A 19803-nucleotide genomic window follows, 5' to 3' on the forward strand; every position below is an offset into this window, starting at 1 on the left:
AGAAGGTGTAATATGTTCATCATTTAATTGATTATTTGATGCCATATCTTCTTCAATTGCATTAGGTTCAAACGGTAAATCAAATGTCTCTTCTTCAATTGGATTAAGTGCATTATATTTGTTTGGTAAATCGAATTGAGATGTGGAGGATGACATGCCTTCTTCTCCCATTGTTCTTATGTCACGCAATTTCTTCATACGCTACCTTTGTCTTTCCTTTTGAGCCTCTCGTTGTTCCATCGTTCCTCACTTGTTCTTTCCCATGGTTGATATTGGTTGTCCTAAATAGAATCATATTACATATATATGTAAACAAAAGTTCATAAACAAACAAATAACCATAAATATGCATCTTATCACTATTTTTTGGAATCAAACTTTTAAACAATCACAATACTATTGATAAAAACTAATAAGAACAACAATTCAATCATTTGAAATCATGCAAAAACAAAAAATTCACTTACTTCTATGTATAAAACAGTGATAGAAGTGCAGACATGGTTCCAGTGGGGCCTCAACGACCTCAAAAACTTCTTTTGAGGCCGTTGAGGCTCTTGGGAAACTAAAACTATGTCTATAAACCACGTATGCGTTGCTATTCCATAAAATGTTGGCAAGCCCAACAATATTCTTTTTTCCCATTCTAGACTAATAAGTAGCACGTATGCACTCCTAAGCCTAAAAAATGTTATCGCAGGGTAATGAATAATGGGCGCAATACCCCGTATGTTCTTACAAGTAATAAGTACCGTGTACGTGCTCCTTTGCCTTAAAAAAGTTATGGCAGGGCAATGAACTAATAGTTTTAGTACCTCGTACGCACTATTGGTAGTAGAAAAGATGTGAATGAAAAGGGAGAGAGAGAGAGAGAGAGAGAGAGAGAGTAGGGTGGAGGGAGAGAGGAGGGGGGCAGAAGGGAAGGAGGGAGGGAGAGAGGGAGAGAAGAGGGGGGAGGGTGGGAGAGAAGAAGGGGTATGGAGGAAGGGAGAGGGAGAGTAGGGGTAGGGAGAGAGGAGGGGCGGAAGGGAAGGAGGGAGGGAGAGAGGGAGAGAAGAGGGGGGAGGGAGAGAGAGAGGGGGGAGGGAGAGGGAGAGAGAGGGAGAGGGAGAGAGAGAGGGAAGGAGGGAGAGAGAGGGAGAGAGAGAAAGAGAGAGGGGGGAGGCAAGGTAGAGAGAGGGAGAGAGGTAGAGGGAGGGAGAGAGGGAGAGAGAGGGGGGAGGGAAGGTAGAGAGAGGGAGAGAGGTAGAGGGGGCGAGAGAGGGAGAGAAGAGGGGGGAGGGTGGGAAGGAAGAAGGGGTATGGAGGAAGGGAGGGTGAGGGGGAGAGAGAGAGAGAGAGAGAGAGAGAGAGAGAGAGAGAGAGAGAGAGAGAGAGAGAGAGAGAGAGAGAGAGAGAGAGAGGATGGGGAGGGAGAGAGGAGGGAAAGAGAGAGAGGAGGGGGGGCAGAAGGGAAGGAGGGAGAGAGAGAGGGGAGGGGGGCGGGCGGAAGGGAAGGAGGGAGAGAGAGAGGGAGGGAGAGAGGGAGAGGGAGAGAGGGAGGGAAGGAGGGAGAGGGAGAGGGAGAGGGAAGGAGGGAGAGGGAGAGAGAGGGAGAGAGAGAGAGAGAGAGGGGGAGGGAAGGTAGAGAGAGGGAGAGAGGTAGAGGGGGAGGGAAGGTAGAGAGAGGGAGAGAGGTAGAGGGGGAAGGGGAGGTAGAGAGGAGGAGAGAGGTAGAGGGAGGGAGAGAGGGAGAGAGGGAGAGAAGAGGGGGGAGGGTGGGAGAGAAGAAGGGGTATGGAGGAAGGGAGGGAGAGAGAGAGAGAGGGAGAGGGGGGGAGAGTAGGGGGAGGGAGAGAGGAGGGGGGGCGGAAGGGAAGGAGGGAGGGAGAGAGGGAGAGAAGAGGGGGAAGGGTGGGAGAGAAGAAGGGATATGGAGGAAGGGAGAGGGATAGTAGGGGGGAGGGGGGGAGAGGAGAGGGGAGAGGGAGAGAGAGAGAGAGGGGGGAGGGAGATGGAGAGAAAGGGAGAGAGAGGGAGAGAGAGAGAGAGAGAGGGAAGGGGGGAGAGGGAGAGAGAGGGAGAGAGAGAGAGAGGGGGGGAGGGAAGGTAGAGAGAGGGGGAGAGGTAGAGGGAGGGAGAGAGGGAGAGAATAGGGGGGAGGGTGGGAGAGAAGAAGGGGTGTGGAGGAAGGGAGGGAGAGAGAGAGAGAGAGAGAGAGAGAGAGAGAGAGAGAGAGAGAGAGGGGGGAGAGTAGGGGGGAGGGAGAGAGGAGGGGGGGCGGAAGGGAAGGAGGGAGGGATAGATGGAAAGAAGAGGGGGGAGGGTGGGAGAGAAGAAGGGGTATGGAGGAAGGGAGAGGGAGAGTAGGGGGAGGGAGGGAGAGGAGAGGGGAGAGGTAGAGAGAGAGGGGGGAGGGAGATGGAGAGAGAGAGAGAGAGAGAGAGGGGGGGGAGGGAAGGTAGAGAGAGGGAGAGAGGTAGAGGGAGGGAGAGAGGGAGAGAAGAGGGGGGAGGGAAGGAGGGAGAGGGAGAGGGAGAGAGAAAGGACACTAGACACCATATGACTAATCTCGATTGTGACTATAAAAATTACAAAAGAAGAGAAAGAGGGAGGGAGAGAAGAGAAAGAGAGATGGGGTATGGATGAAGGGAGAAGGGGAGAAAGCGAGAGAGAGAGGGATGGGGTATGGAGGAAGGGAGAAGGGGAGAGAGAGATAGAGGGGGGGAGAGGGAGATAGGGAGAGAAGAAGGAGGGGGGAGGGAGGGAGATGAAGAGATATCAAATCCAGGACACAATATGACCTTTAGAACACAAAATGACCCCTAACAACATCTAAGGGGTCATAGGGTGTCCTAAGGGGTCATATGACACTATATTATCCCTTAGCACACCATAGGACCTATAACGACACCAAATGGTGTCCTAAGGGGTCATAGAACACCATAGGACCCTTTAGAACACCATATGGTGTTGTTATGGGTCATTGGTGTCTCAAGGGCTCTTAAGGGGTCACATGACACCATATGACCTCTTAGGAAACAATACGACCTCTAATGACACCTAAGGGGTCATATGGTGGGCTAATAAAATGATATATTAAATTTAAAGTTATGAATAGAACATCATACAACGAGACTCCAAGTGAACAAACAACGAGGCTTCGCTAAAAAGCAAGTGGAAGAGCTTGACCTAGCCCTAAGAGTACTGCCTAAGTTCTAAAACATATGATGCTATTAAATTTGCAAGGTTATAAGACTGATCTCGATTGTGACTATAGGAATTACACACTTGATTTCTTTCATGGGTATGTATCGTTCAAAGCTGTTTGTCAAGTGATGATCATCATATACTACCACTGTCATGCATACAACAAACTTTAATTTCTCTAGGTGATAGGCATTGTGTAAGAACATGGGTACTCTTGCATACCCACCACTATCATTCTATAGGACATCATCTGTTTTACTCTCCCTCTTTCTCTTTCCTACCTGTTGTTTCCTTCTAAAAAACATATTGTAGGTACTCTGACTCATCATGTTGCTTTTTTGACACTATTTTCCACATCTGCTCTGCTCATTAAAAACACATTCGAGAAGAATATTGCTGCAGGTTTCCTTGTTTGTCACGGTGATACACCCATGGTTCAATTTCAAACCCAATTCCTCCTATTCAATATACACACACAAATCCATCAGTCAATTTTCTTAGGAGAGCATACATGATAAAAATCAAAGAGGAAGTTGCAGACAAGAAATAAATTCACTTCTATAGAAGTGCAGACACAGTTGCAGTGGGGTATGGAGGGAGGGAGGGAGAGAAGAATAGAAAGAGGGATGGGGTATGGAGGAAGGGAGAAGGGGAGAGAGAAAGAGAGAGAGGGATGGGGTATGGAGGTGTTGGCATTATGTGAACCGATATAAGGACATAATGACATTGTATGTTGTTATTGATGTCAATATGTTGTAGAGGTGTGAACCCGCATATGTGAGAACTAGTATAACATAGTGAACCAGCATTTGTGCCAAAGTGAAGTGGTGTGCTTGTTCAAGGTGAACCGGCATATGGTTATGGGAACTAGCACATGGAAGCGTTGTATGACTACCGGTTGGTAGTCTCAACTTTAGGGTTTCCAGTTGAAGTGCTTCAAGCCTGTGTGGCTCAACCAGTAACTTTGTGCGATGAGTTAGCATGATAACAAAGAATAGATTGTGTTGCCACGTAAGCCTTATGTGCGTGAAGGATCTTGCATGAAGAAGATCTTGCCTATCTATCTCGGGAATATGCGAAGACTGTAAAACGGTGATAACGTGTGATGGGTTATCAGCTGCCATGAAATCGGTGGAAAACGAATGATGGAGATTAATGCAATATGCTCAACGGTCAGGATTGAACCGTTTGAATTCCTTAACCTATTAGGTTTAGGGTTTATGCTACCGACCTAACTATTTTTCCTATAAGTTCGATGTTGTGACTCTTTCTAGTGTTGTTGGCAAAAGTTGTGTGTGTGTATCTAAGAGAAGAGATACGTGATTCTTGCCAGACCAGAGGAGAGAAGTTATATCTACAGAGTGTAAGTGCAGAAGGTGAAGACGAGCTTAAGCGGATCTGCATTGGCATTGAGTGCTATTATCAGGTCATTCATATACCTGTTGATCTTTAACCACTTCAATAGTTGTGAAATCCCCTAATAGGGTAGCCTTAACTGGCTTGTTGAAAATCCTTTAACAGGGTAACTCGAAGCTACTGAGTCATTGATATCCTTTAGCTATTGAGTTCTTGAAATCCTCTAATAAGGTACCCTTAATAGGGTTTAACCCTTAACCAGGTATTGTAGCCATCCCTTAACCAAGTGATCCCTAATAGGATCGGTTCTTAGCAGAACCTATTGTATTTGTCTTTAATCGGACAAGGCTCCTAACAGAGTGGACTTCCAAAGAGTTCAAAAACAAGCTTGTGGGTATTCATCCCCACCATGGTTTTTCCCAGTTGGGTTTCCATGTGAAAAATATGTGTGTCATGTGTGATGCTTTCTTCATGTGATGTTATGATTGTTTTCTGATTAAGTGGTGATGCATGTTGATCTTGCTGTAATATGTACATCTTTGATGGTAGATTGCCTGTTCATGCATTAGGATGAAATGAGAATGAAGATTTAGATTATATGAGAAGATAAGCGTCAATCGGTCTTTGCTTGTCTTAGTCACACTGGGTTTTGCCGGTTGAACTCTGTTGAAGGACCGGTGCTACTGTTTGTTTGTCAGTGCATAAGTGTTAGTTGACAAACCGGTTAAGGTTGTGTTTTTGCCTGTACTGATTCACCCCCTCCCCTCTTCGTACCAGTTTGGTACTATTCTTTCATCATTAAGTTATCAATTGGTATCAGAGCATCCTCCAGGTCCTCTATGTTGTAAGCTTAACCGCTTGAGGAAAAGATCCTGTTGTAATGATGAAGAGGGAAGGTCCAAAGTTTAACAAAGAAAATTTCAGTATATGGAAAGATAGAATGAAGATATACATCAGAAGCATGGGTGCTCAACACTGGAGCTATGTTGGGAATCCCTATGTTTCCCCTACCAGTACTCTCACTGATCATCAAAAGAGAGAGATACAAGAGAATGGGCAAGTCATGTAAGCCCTAATCAGTAGTTTATTTGATATTGAGTTCATTGATGTCCAAGATAAGGTAAATCCCAAAGAGGTATGGGATGCTCTTGAAAATATCTATAGAGGTGATGAGCATGTAAAACAAGGTAAGGAAGAAAGCCTTAGAGGAAAGTTTGAATACATGTGAATGGTTGAAGGTGAAACCATTCAATAGTATAGTATTAGAATCAAAACTGTTGTTAGAGATATCAAGAGTGCGGGTGGTAAAATGGAAGATTCCATTGTGGTAAGCAAAGTCCTGAGATCCCTATTACCGGTCTATGCAATAAGGGTTGTTGCTATTTAGGAGCTGAGATCAATAGACAAGACTAAGGTATCCTTGGACTCCATCATAGCAAAGTTGACAGCCTATGAGCTAAATAGTTTTGATGGCAGTGTTCAAAAGACTAAATCGGCTTTTAGAGCTTCTGTTGTACCATCCAAGAAAGGAAAAGAAGCAAGCACTAGTGGTGAACCAAGACAGAGCAGAGTAATGGATGATGAGGAGTTTTAATGGAATTTGAAGCTCTTCTTGCCAGGAAATTTCCAAAAGGAACTGGTAAATACAGAGGTAAGCTCCCTTTGAAATGTTTTTCATGTAACCGGATAGGACATATTGCTATGAACTGTCCTAATAGTGACAACAAGGATAAACCGGAAAGATTCAGGAAAGTCAAAGGAGGAAACTGGAGAAACAATTTTGTTGAAGTTGGTGAAGGTGTCACAGATGAGGAATGAAAAGATGAAGAGAATGAAGACATTGTGTTTGTTGCTGTAAAGGAAGATGTGTCAGACAAGAAGGCTCTTGTCTCCCACTTTGATAATTCCAATGAGTGGATTATTGATAGTAGTTGCTCTCACCATATTGGTGACTGGAGCAAGTTTCTATCATTGGAAGAGTATGATGGTGGTGTGGTTCGTTTTGGCAACAATGCACCATGTATGGTTAAAGGAAAAGGGTCCATCTCTCTGAATGGAAAGAGTAGTGCTGACAATGTATATTGGGTTGATGGTCTCAGACACAACCTTTTGAGTGTTGCCCAGTTGAATGACAGTGGTCTCACTCTGGAATTCAAGAATGGAGTGTGCAGAATCAAAGGAAAGAATGGCGAAATTGTGGCTACCAGTATGCAGACCAAAGGTAACCTATTTCAACCGAATGCAAATGTAAGTACATGTCTTATGGCTAAATTTGATGATAGCTAGATATGGCATAGGAGACTCTGCCATGTTAACTTTGATAACATTGTGAAGGCTAGTAAGATCAAGGTAGTTACAGGGTTTCCGGTGCTAAGCAAACTGGATAATACCTTGTGCAAAGAGTGTCAATTGGGTAAAATGTCTTCCTCAACCTTTAAGGGTAAATCTTTCACTGCTGACAACTTGCTTGATCTTGTGCATACTGATTTGTGTGGTCCTATGAAAACTAGAAGTATGCAGGGTGATAGGTACTTCATGATTCTCACTGATGACTACTCAAGAATGATGTGGGTCACATTCTTGAAAGACAAGTCTGAAGCCTTTGTGAAGTTCAAAGCTTTCAGAGCATTAGTGGAGAAGGAAAGCGGTAAAAGGATCAAGTGCCTCGGAACTGATCAAGGAGGGGAATTCACTTTCGGTGAATTCAACAAGTACTGTGAAGAATTTGGCATCAAGAGGCAATTGTCTACCCCCCGGACTCCACAGCAGAATGGCCTAGCAAAGAGAAATAACCAGACTATCATTGAAGCAGCTAGAACCATGTTGATTCAAGGAAAGGTAGCTCACACCTTTTGGAGAGAAGCGATAAGCACTGCAGTCTACACAATGAACCGGGTACTCATCAAGAAAGGTAAGGATAAAACTCCTTATGAGTATTGGACCGGTAAGACACCTATGGTTAGCTACTTTAGGGTATTTGGTAGCAAATGTTACATCAAGAGGAGTGAACATCAAAGCAAGTTTGAAGCTAAATGTGATGAGGGAATATTCCTAGGATATTCTACCAAGAGTAAAGCTCTCAAGTGTTTCAACAATAGGACTCAGAGACTTATGGAAAGTATCAATGTGAGAGTTGATGAAACCTCTGAGAAACCGGAGGAAACCAGTAGTGAGCAAGCTGTAAATGAACCAGTTGCAACCTTCTGGGAACCAGTTGTTAGTCAACCAAGTATCAGTAACAGTGTTCTTGAACCAGTGAATGCTAATATTGATGAAGATGGGGATGAAGAGGAAAAGCAAGAAGAACCAGTCAAGACTATTCCTCGGTATGTCAAGTTGAATCATGATCCTAAGCAGATCATAGGAGATAAGGATGCAGGAATCCTTACAAGAAGAAAGATCAGAGAAAACTCATGTATGATCTCTGAATTTGAGCCTAAATCATTCAAAGAGGCTCATAAAGATGAAGACTGGATCAAGGCAATGGAAGAGGAACTTGACCAGATAGAGAAAAATGGTACATGGTCCTTGGTACCCAGACCAGAGCATAAAAATGTCATTGGCACCAAATGGGTGTTTAGGAACAAGCTGAATGAGGATGGCACAATGATTAGGAACAAAGCCAGATTGGTGTGCAAAGGATATGCTCAAGAAGAAGGAGAAGACTATGGAGAAACCTTTGCTCCTATAGCCAGATTGGAAGGATTTTGTATGCATCTTGCATATGCAGCTTTTAAAGGATTCAAGGTATATCAAATCGATGTAAAATCTGCATTCCTAAATGGTGTACTAGAAGAGGAGGTGTATATAGAGAAACCAGATGGGTTTTCCCTATCTGAAGATAGTGACATGGTGTGCAGGCTACATAAAGCCTTATATAGTCTAAAGTAGGCACTTAGGGCATGGTATGAACGTCTACATTCCCATCTTGTGAAGATTGGATTTGAGAGAACAAGTGAAGATAGCAATATATACTTGAAATCTAAAGGAGATCAGATCCTGATCTGTGAAGTTTTTGTTGATGACATTATCTTTGGTGGAGATGACAAGATGAGTCATGAGTTTGCTGATGAGATGAAGGAAGAGTTTGAGATGTCACTCATAGGGGAGATTAAGTTCTTCATTGGACTGCAGATCCAGCAGATGAAAGATGGAATCTTTATCACTCGGTCCAAATATGTCAAATAGGTGTTGAAGACCTTTGGCATGGAAGATAGAAAACCAGTTGGTACACCGATGGTGACCGATTGCAAATTATCAAAAGAGGATGATTCCATATTGGTTGATGAGAAGGAATATCGATCAATGATTAGTAAGTTGCATTATGTAGTGCATAGCAGACCAGATATTGCACATGCAGTTGGCATTACTGCAAGGTTCCAAAAAAGTCCAAGAGAATCCCACTTGGTTGCAGTCAAGCGGATTCTTAGGTATCTAAAGGGAACAGTTGACTATGGATTGTGGTACCCATACAACAATGATTTCAACTTGAAAGTATTCACAGATGCTGATTAGGTAGGTAATGTGGATGATCGGAAAAGAACAACCAGTGGTGCATTCTTTCTCAGTGGGAGACTGGTCTCATGGATGAGTAAGAAGCAGAGCTGTATCTCTCAGTCTACAGCGGAAGCAGAGTATGTTGCAGCTTTGATGAACTATACTCAGACAATCTGGACGAAGCATGTATTAGATGGCTTCAAAATCCCTGTATCTGAACCGGTAAGTATATTCTATGATAACACAAGTGCTATCAATATTTCAAATAATTTGGTTTTACATTCTAGAACCAAGCATTTTGAGGTTAAGTATCATTTCTTGAGGGAAAAGGTTCAGAATAAAGAGATTGCATTGGAACATGTTTCCAATAAGGAGCAGTTAGCATACATATTCACCAAGCCTCTCCCAAAGACTACATTTACATTCTTAAGAGGTGAATTAGGGGTGTTGCCCCTTCAGGAGGTGAACTAAAGGTATATGCTCCACATCAGTCATGTATTACATATTCAAATATTTCTTCAAGATTGATGTGTTGAAGGATGCTACTCCACAGGGGGAGCAGCATAATGGAACAGGAAAGCTTGTGCCTCCACTTTGGCATTGTTGTCAAAGGGGGAGAAGATGTTAAGCGGAGAAGATATCTGCAGAAGTTGGGGGAGAAGATGTGAAGCAGAGAGATATCTTTGTATATTGCCATCAATGCCAAAGGGGGAGATTGTTGGCATTATGTGAACTGGTATAAGGACATAATGACATTGTATGTTGTCATTGATGTCAATATGTTGCAGAGGTGTGAACCGACATATGTGAGAACCGGTATAACATTGTGAACTAGCATTTATGCCAAAGTGAAGTGGTGTGCTTGTTCAAGGTGAACCGACATATGGTTATGGGAACTGGCACATGGAAGCGTTGTATGACTACCAGTTGGTAGTCTCAACTTTAGGGTTTTTGGTTGAAGTGCTTCAAGCCTATGTGGCTCAACAGGTGACTTTGTGTGATGAGTTAGCATGATAACAAAGAACAGATCATGTTGCCATGTAAGCCTTGTGTGTGTGAAGGATCTTGCATGAAGAAGATCTTGCCTATCTATCTTGGGAATATGCAAAGACTATAAAACGGTGATAACATGTGATGGGTTATCAACTGCCATGAAATCGGTGGAAAACGAATGATGGAGATTAATGCAGTATGCTCAATGGTCAGGATTGAACCATTTGAATTCCTTAACCTATTAGGTTTAGGGTTTAGGGTTTATGCTACCAACCTAACTGTTTTTCCTATAAGGTCGATGTTGTGACTCTTTCTAGGGTTGTTGGCAAAAGTTGTGTGTGTATCTAAGAGAAGAGATACGTGATTCTTGCCAGACCAGAGGAGAGAAGTTATATCTGCAGAGTGTAAGTGCAGAAGGTGAAGACGATCTTAAGCGGATCTGCATTGGCATTGAGTGCTATTATTAGGTCATTCATATACCTGTTGATCTTTAACCACTTCAACAGTTGTGAAATCCCCTAACAGGGTAGCCTTAACCAGCTTGTTGAAAATCGTTTAACAGGGTAACTCAAAGCTACTGAGTCATTGATATCCTTTAGCTATTGAGTTCTTGAAATCCTCTAACAAGGTACCCTTAACAGGGTTTAACCCTTAACCCGGTATTGTAGCCATCCCTTAACCGGGTGATCCCTAACAGGATCGGTTCCTAACAGAACCTATTGTATCTGTCTTTAACCAGACAAGGCTTCTAACAGAGCGGACTTCCAAAGAGTTCAAAAACAAGCTTGTGGGTATTCATCCCCACCGTGGTTTTTCCTAGTTGGATTTCCACGTGAAAAATATGTGTGTCATGTGTGATTCTTTCTTCATGTGATGTTATGATTGTTTTCTGATTAAGTGGTGATGCATGTTGATCTTGCTGTAATATGTACATCTTTGATGGTAGATTGCATGTTCATGCATTAGGATGAAATGGGAATGAAGAGTTAGATTATATGAGAAAATAAGTGTCAACCGGTCTTTGCTTGTCTCAGTCACACTGGGTTTTGCCGGTTGAACTCTGTTGAAGGACCGGTGTTGTCGTTTGTCTGTTAGTGCATAAGTGTTAGTTGACAAACCGATTAAGGTTGTGTTTTTGCCTGTACTGATTCACCCCCCCCTCTCAGTACCGGTTTGGTACTATTCTTTCATCATTAAGTTATCAGGAGGAAGGGAGAAGGGGAGAGAGAGAGAGAGAGAGAGAGAGAGAGAGGCACCTTGTATGCATTTGAGAGGGGGAGACAATACACTTACATGTGTATATATATGTTTAATATATTATATATTATATGTATAACACATATTATATATACAATATCATATTATACACATATTATATATTACATATATTATATGTATATACACATATTATATATATAATATCATATTATACAATAGTGCGTACGCGCTATTTATAGTAAAAAGAGCGCATACGCGTTGTTTATAGGAAAACGAGCACGTACGCACTGCTTACACCATAAGTACCTCGTACGCATTTTTTAAACTTGTAGTACCCCATACGTTCTTTTGACTGTTTAGGCTTGGAAATAGGCCTAGATGACAAAGATACAGTTTGGAAGTTTGATTTCCCTCCATTTCTCTCATTTTTGACGTGTTTTATTTTATCAACTTGGTTTATCGACTTTGTCATCATCAGGTTTACACTTCATCAAGTGGGTATTTCTAAAATTGCCACCATATTTTCACCCATCTTCTGAGCTTTCTAACCATATAATTTTTTTTCAATTTGAACAACAATAACATATTATTATTGAATTTCTTTTACCAGTGTCTCGATAGTTCTCATAGACATAGGTGCACCATTCTTTGAATAAATTTTGATATACTTATCCAAATTTAAAAAACTTTATATATTATTGTATTGCACTTGATTCTTTACAATTTAAAAAAATAAAATTATATTTTCGATTTGTTTAGTGCAACTTATGCTTCGCGCACGAATAGGTACCTCATGCGCTCGATTGGAAAAATCATAAAAAACAAAATATGCAACAAAAAATTACAAAAAAATACAAATCTTCTAGTGCTCACTCTTAACTATCTTTATGCCAAAGGATTTGTCAAAAGACTAAATCTAACTATGACTTTTTTGATGTGCACGTCAGACACTATGTTATGTTTTTCAGAAAAAATGAGGGTCATTTTTTCGTGCGTAAAGGATTTGACCCCCTTAATCTTATCCAATTTTGAAAAAGTTTAGTAGTTTAGAAACTAGATTCAGACTACTATAATATTTGTTCTTTGATTATCTTCATATCTTGAGTGGATGACTTTCAAATTTTGCCTCCAAGTTCAGGTTCACCTGATTTCAGAAGAAAAAAAAAAAGTGTCCACTTATACCCCCCTTTTTTACCACCATCTTTGTGCACTTACCCTTAAAGAAGATCTTTTCCACAATCACACCAATATCTAAGAGAAATCCAAATTCAAAATTGCAGACACAGAGAAGACAATCTTTTTTGGAAAGAAAATGCAAGAGTAAGAACTACCAAACCTACAATTCTCAAAACCAAAATTGAAGAAGAATTCCGAAAATGCCAAGCCTTCCAAAATCCAAATCGAATTCAAACTCCCAAACCAATTCCCAAAATATTCTTGCAATGATTTGTCGGATGATTAACTCGTGCACAAACCAACAAGCCAAAATAAATAAGAAAATTAAATTAAAGACTATAGTTTTCTCGACCAATAGAAAAATTCCAAAAACCATATATCTTACTTACCTTTACAAAGTTCGAAAAAAAGGCATAATATAAATATATATTTCTTACCTACTCAATCACACCAATCAATCAAAAATAAAGGTAGGTAGAAATAAATCAAATTCAATTATTTAGTATAGATATGACCATTAATTGGGAAATACAAATATTTCCTTAAAATTAGATGGTAGGTAAAAATAATATTATTTGCAAATAATATTCCATATTTTAATTAAATAATTTCCCACATTATAATTTATAATTAGCTATCATTATTAATATCGACACCAATAAATAAATAAAATAAAATAGAACTCAAATAAATAATTAAATTAAAAACAATAACTAAATAAAGGTCATATTCAACAATAAATAAAACAAGTTAAATAACTAAACAATAAATAAAGCTCAACAACAATAAATAAATAAATAATAAATAGCTTTCTCATCAATAAATCAGAATAATAGATAATACCAAACAATTGATAATCCTCAAATAAATAAATAAATATTCAACATTAAAACAACACAAATAAACAATAAATCAAAATAGATAAATCATCAAATAATAAATAAACAAAACATTAATATAATTAAATATCATCAATAATCAAAGATGATTAAATATCCACAATGATTAAATCAATAAACCAATTAAATAAATCCTAATTGGTTAAATAAAAACTTACAATGAAATCATGACCCAAAGATAACCAATTAATTATCTATAATCTTAATAATTGAACAATTACACCTAAAACACATAAACATGGACTCAAACCCACTTACACCAAGGGGACAAACATAATGCAAGACTCTAACCACAACTTGTGCCATAACGAAATCGACAAGGTACACATCTTAGACCTAGAGTGTGTGAAGAAAACTATGTCATCTCCAACAACTTGTCATTGGGATAAAGACACTCTTAGACCTGTGAAGCCAGGTGGAGTCAATGTCTGATACCTGCAAACATGCATAAAAAACCAACGCAACATATATGATACATATATATAAACAGACAAGTGATAGAGAATCGCGATGACATATCCCATTTGCAATGAGTGATACGACATTGTCTCTACTCACGAGGACAATCACGCAAAATGATATCAAACATAATGTAGAATCATCATCACGAAATAGGGTTAGTATCATCACAAGTCATATAATCCACATAAGTCCTAACATCACATATACCATCCAAAATAGAAGAGTCATAAACAACCATCCAAATAACCATCATATGTCTAAATAAGTCTATCAAGACGCAAATTGAAATGAAATTCTAGGAGGGGCACTACATATTAACCCCAATAATACTCTTAGTGTGAGGACATGTAAATGATATGAGTACAATATCCACATGATAAATATCTTCGCATAAAAAATATATATGGGCTATTCTAGAATATTTTATGGTGTAAGTACAATTCAAAATAAATTCCATGTAAAGCAGAAGCATGTACTTGAGTAATGGAAAATCATACCTCATAAAATAAAATTATTTGAGAAAAACATAATTATTATCATTAAAGAGATTGACATTTTTAAGTAATGTTGTTGCCATCCCTTATAATTGGTATTTCAAAACATATTATCCCAAATGCTACAACAATTGGCTCATCCATCCACCATGAGATCACTATTGTCAATGGATCTCCTTCTATAGGTGGCTATGGAAATTCATCCTCTAAAGATTTCTATGAACCTAATCTTTTTTGGAATATTTCTAAAAGAAAATTTTGCAGCATCTATGACTATTTCCACATAAGCCAAAGAGAGAATTTAATGCAAAAATTATTCAAAATCAACATACAAAAGAACAACAAATATACTATCAAAGATGACACAAGTATACCCTAGGAAAATCCTTATAGAGAAAAGCCTAATCTCCAATGGCATCCATCCTTTGTTGCTATAATTACGATAATTATCTAATTATTTAATTAATTAGATCCTTTAATTACTTTACCCACTTAAGCTAAACTTAGGTGCTTTTTCCTTTTATTTAATTAGGCTAACAATAGCTTAAATTATCTCTCATTATGATTGTGGCACTTGGTTCTAGCTAATTTAATCTTGCATTAAAGTTTTGCTCTTGAGTTTCATTCATCCTTTCATAAGGATTCATTCATTTATTGTAATCACATTCTTTTGTACAATCAATACAAAATTCTCAGGTTCTCTTAAGCAAATTATTCTTGTTTGATTTATTATGTGGGATAGGTGTTTTGTTTTAGATGATTTTTGGCTCTTGTGGTTGTATCATCAACTTCTACTTGGTATCAGAGCTCAATCTTTTCTCTTGTACGGTATCGAAGTAGACCTATTAAGTTCTTATCCATATTCTTGAGGGATTCATCCTTGAGAGATTTTTTCTGCACATTGGGCTCAAACGAAGGTTATCATTGCATTCATAGTGTCATAAAACCTATAAATAGGCTATCGTTTAATCAAAATCCAAGCAGTTGAAGTTTTTGATATTTTCCCAGTGGGTAAGCATTTTGAGGTAAGATCTAGCAACTAGCGAAAATTTGGGCACTTTGAGGCAAAAAAAACCTCACCATTGCTGTTGTAATGTCCAAACACCTAAAGATCGACTATTTTTTATCCAAATATTAGCGATTAAATTTTGGGGTATTTTTCGCCAAGAGCACAAAAATTGAGGCAAAATCTAGGGGTCAACAAAAAATCTAGGCACTTTGGAGAAAAGAAGACATCACCATCACACTCAAAAGGCCCAAAAATCCTAAGATCACCTATCAAATCATCAAATTTTGATCAAGTCAAAATTTGGGCAAAATTTTTGTTGGCACATTCTATGAGGCACAAAAATCCATATATCCATACTTCCTACATCAATTGTAGCTACCAAAATCCACATAAGAAAAAAAATCTTATGTATTTTTTAATTTGATTTTTTTTTTTGCAAAACTCAAGAAGTTTTTTATAATAAAAATCATAGAAGAATTATGCTACACCTTTTAAATTAAATAAGGAGTGTGAGATTTTGCCAAGATCAAGAGCTCAATGAAAAGTACAAAATAGAGAGACAAAATATAGGACAAGAATAAACTGTATTCTCATCAATAGATAAATGATCAATAGATCAATAGTTGTTACATACAATGTAGATGAGCCTACATATATAGGCAAGGCTATATGGATATGTGAACACACAAACATGACACGTGGCTCAATAAGAAACAAGGGTAGGTAGGAAATAGGTGTGGTAGGTAGGAGAAACAATAAAATATTCCACATGAGGTGGATCACCAATCGAAGGTGGAATTATCACTCCACAATAAGGGGATATGATAGAGTAGTAACAAGATCACACCATAAAAGGTGGAAATTATCCTACACACACTATCTCAATGTGGCACAAACACCCAAGTGTCTCATACCCAAACTACTATGAAATGCATTATCCTATGTAAACTTAAGTAAGGTGGAATAACATCCAACATGAATATTACACCAAAACCCCCCTTTAAGTGCAACTTATGGGAATGATCTTAAGTCTACAATGCAACTAAGCAATGCAAGATGGGTCTCGACTACGAGGCCATGTTAGGTACCCATGTACAAATGCAAATGCATGCAAACCAATGCAATGAAATATCTCATAAAGCGGGGAAAGAGAGAAAAACCCAATGGGAAAAAACCCTCCCCCAAAAGAGAGATGAAAACTATACAATATAACTCTCATAGAAGTATGTGAAGAACAAAACCTCGTGTGAGGAACAAAACCCCATGTGAGGAAAAAGTCCCCCCCATATGAGAGAAGAAGAGAAGCTAGGAATCCCCCCTCAATGTAGAATCTACACCAATGATACAAGCTCGAAGATGTATGAAGAAACTGCTCCACGAATGTCGAACAACATTCTTCCCCTTAGGAAGAAACAAAACCAAAGGTGTATCCATGAAGTCTCCCCAATAATGAAGGGAAGATGTATGAAAAAAACTCACGATGAATGAAATCTCTGAAAACTGCTCAAGTGTCCCCATGTCGATGATGAAAGATACCCCCTCCAAAGGTGGTGAACTGCTCCACACTGCTGAAAAATGCACTCCAAGATCTAGTAGAGATGAATTTAGAACAAGTACCAAAGACTCACATGTCTCCTCTAATGATAAAGAGACCTCCTCCAACTGTTGTACATAAGAATCCACAATCATGTCAACCTCAAAAGAATGATCATATAGAGAATGAACAAGAGGGTCAGAGTGTTCCCTCGCAACAATCGAAGAAGGATCATGTTCATCAAAGAGAAGATGAATATCATCAATGATGTCGCCCAAATCTGCAATGTAGGATTCCACAAACAAACCTACAATGTCTATCAAGTAATCATCCCATGAAACTGAAGCTGGAAAACAAGATATATCCTGATGCACTGAATCACATGAAGGCAAAACTATCGCACTATCTACATCATCAAGTGCAATAGGTGATGTGATATCAATAGGAGGAGATGAAACACAAGGCTCAAGAACGAGGTCACATGTGAGAATCCCCAACTTCAAGTACCCAAAGTTCTCCTCAAAATCACAAGAAGTGTGATCATCATATGTGAAATCGTCCTCATCAACAAAATCTGAAAAGGAATATAACCAAGATGCATGATCAACCACCCCAGTCGCAATGATAGCTCTAGTCTCCAAGTCTCTAATGAAAACTGACTCAGGTGTGAGCTCCACAATTCTCTTAGTTGCCCCATGTGTGACTTGATAGATGGAAAGGAGATTGTTTGTCAAATGGGGTACACACAACACATCATTGAAGGAGTTATCCCCAATGGTAATAGATCCTTTCCCAATCACATATATATGATTGCCCATCAAAATCTACGGCATGGTGCAAGGCTCAAATGAAGAGAACATAGACTATGACGATGTCATATGATGAGAAGCCCCTAAATGTAGAAGCCATCTCCTTGAATCATGACTTGTAGTAGCACAAAGAACTTTTCCTTTTCTTGTCCCAAAAGAGTGAGTCTTCCCACTTGTAGAAGCCATGAATGCTTGCCCTTTCCCTTTTGATTGTGAGGGAGTAGAAGTTGATGAATTGTCCTTCTTGTAGGCATTAGGCATATCAATATTGTGCTTTTTGAGGATATATGTGAGCTCATCAATCTTCTTAGAATGGCAACGATGCTCCTCATGACCAAACGTTTTACAATAGGCACAATTAGTTCTCTCCCTCTGTGGTGAACTATCCCTCTTGGAAGAGGATGAATCTCCTTGTTGTGGAGAAGGTGGTGCTTTGTCCTTAGGCTTTGATTGCCATTTCTTCTTTTTTGAGTTGTCATTTGCTTGATCTCCTTTGTTCCCTTGATTTGCCACTAATGCTTGACTCTTAGAAGTCTTAAGAATGCCCATGCTTATCAACTTAGTTTGCTCCATCATCAACATTTCGACGAAAGAATCAAATGTAGGCATTGTGTAGCTTGAACCCATTGTCATCCTATGGTTTTGGAAACTAGAAACAAATGTTGCATATTCTTGTGGAAGCTTGCCCATCAAATTGAAGATCAATTGAGTATCCTTCTTATCAATGCCACAATCTTTAAGTTTTAGCCTCAACTCTTTTACCTTAGTGACATAATCTTGTATAGTATCAAAGTTCCTGGGATCTAACATGGTGAGATCACTATCAATCTGATATCCCCTAGTCTCATCAACTTGACCATACAAGTCTTGAAACTTTTGCCAAGCATCCTTGATTAAAGTACATTTCTCAATATGAAAAATGAGATCCTTTGATACATACCCTCTTAAGGTACCAATTTCCATGATATTTTTAGTGAGCCAATCCAAGTGACCAACAAGATCAGCCTTAGGATCAGCGGGAGCAACAATAGTTCCATCAATATAATGAGTTAGTCCTTTTTCCATAAGTTTACTCCATGCATCAATTTTCCAAGTAGCATAATTATGAGGAGTTAAGAGAGGAAACTCAGGAGAACCCATAGCAGCAAAAGGAAATAACACAAGAGCACAAAAGAAAAAGAGACACCCCCCCAAATTCACTCAGTCAAAGTACCCCCCCTAAAATGATGATTTTGGCACTTTATATGTAGTGTGTGTACAATAGGCCACTTGCAAACAATGGAAAGGTGGACTTCTGATTTTGTTTTACAACTACCCCAATAGGCTAAGAACTACAATGCAAAAGACCAGAAAGATAGATCTATGCAATGCAAGTGCCAAATTGGCCAAAAAAGACCATATGTTGAAAGTACAATTTCTACTCAAAATAATTGCAAAACGATAGCATATTATGAGAGTAGATGAAAAATTATGCACTTTCAAAAAAAATGACACCTAAAAAGGAGTTCGTATGAGCCCAAACGGAGTCCCGAAAGTTGCAGAATTCGGGATTGGACAGGTACAGTCACCAAAAACTAATATTTCTAAAAACTTTGTCCATCAAAATCAAAAAATAATGCCACCATGAGAAAGTACACCAAAAATTAGCTCATTTCAAAAAAATTGCACCAAAAAATGAGCAAAAATGAGCAAGATATGCCCTTCCAAAGTTGGACTACAAAATCGAAAAGCTCAATGGGAGGGGGCTGATAAATTTTCAAAAAAATGATGATGTCAGAAAATTGCACTATAAAATTTGACGGTCGTATGACCGTCACCGAAAACTTCACTCCTCTGCCTTTTGATGACGTCAGCAGTACAGATGATGACATCAACAATTTTGTGTGGTTGTCCGTACTATGATGACTTGGCATTCACTTGATGGGATGGATGGTTTATTTGATGGATCACTTTTAGCAGAGGTTGGGAGCAAGAAGGGTCAATCACTTGACTTGCTTCCTCATGAGACTTATACTATTGTAGCACATGATGAGGTGATTGAGTTGATTTAGTGGATTTAGTTGATAGTGCAGGAGTTGTATGGTGATCACAGGGACATTACACAGATCTTCCCATGGGATCCAAGCGGGGAATTGATTTCTTGGGGACAAGCAATTTCAGGAGCCCG

The sequence above is a fragment of the Cryptomeria japonica genome, chromosome 6, assembly GCF_030272615.1.
Source record: "Cryptomeria japonica chromosome 6, Sugi_1.0, whole genome shotgun sequence".
Lineage (NCBI taxonomy): Eukaryota > Viridiplantae > Streptophyta > Pinopsida > Cupressales > Cupressaceae > Cryptomeria > Cryptomeria japonica.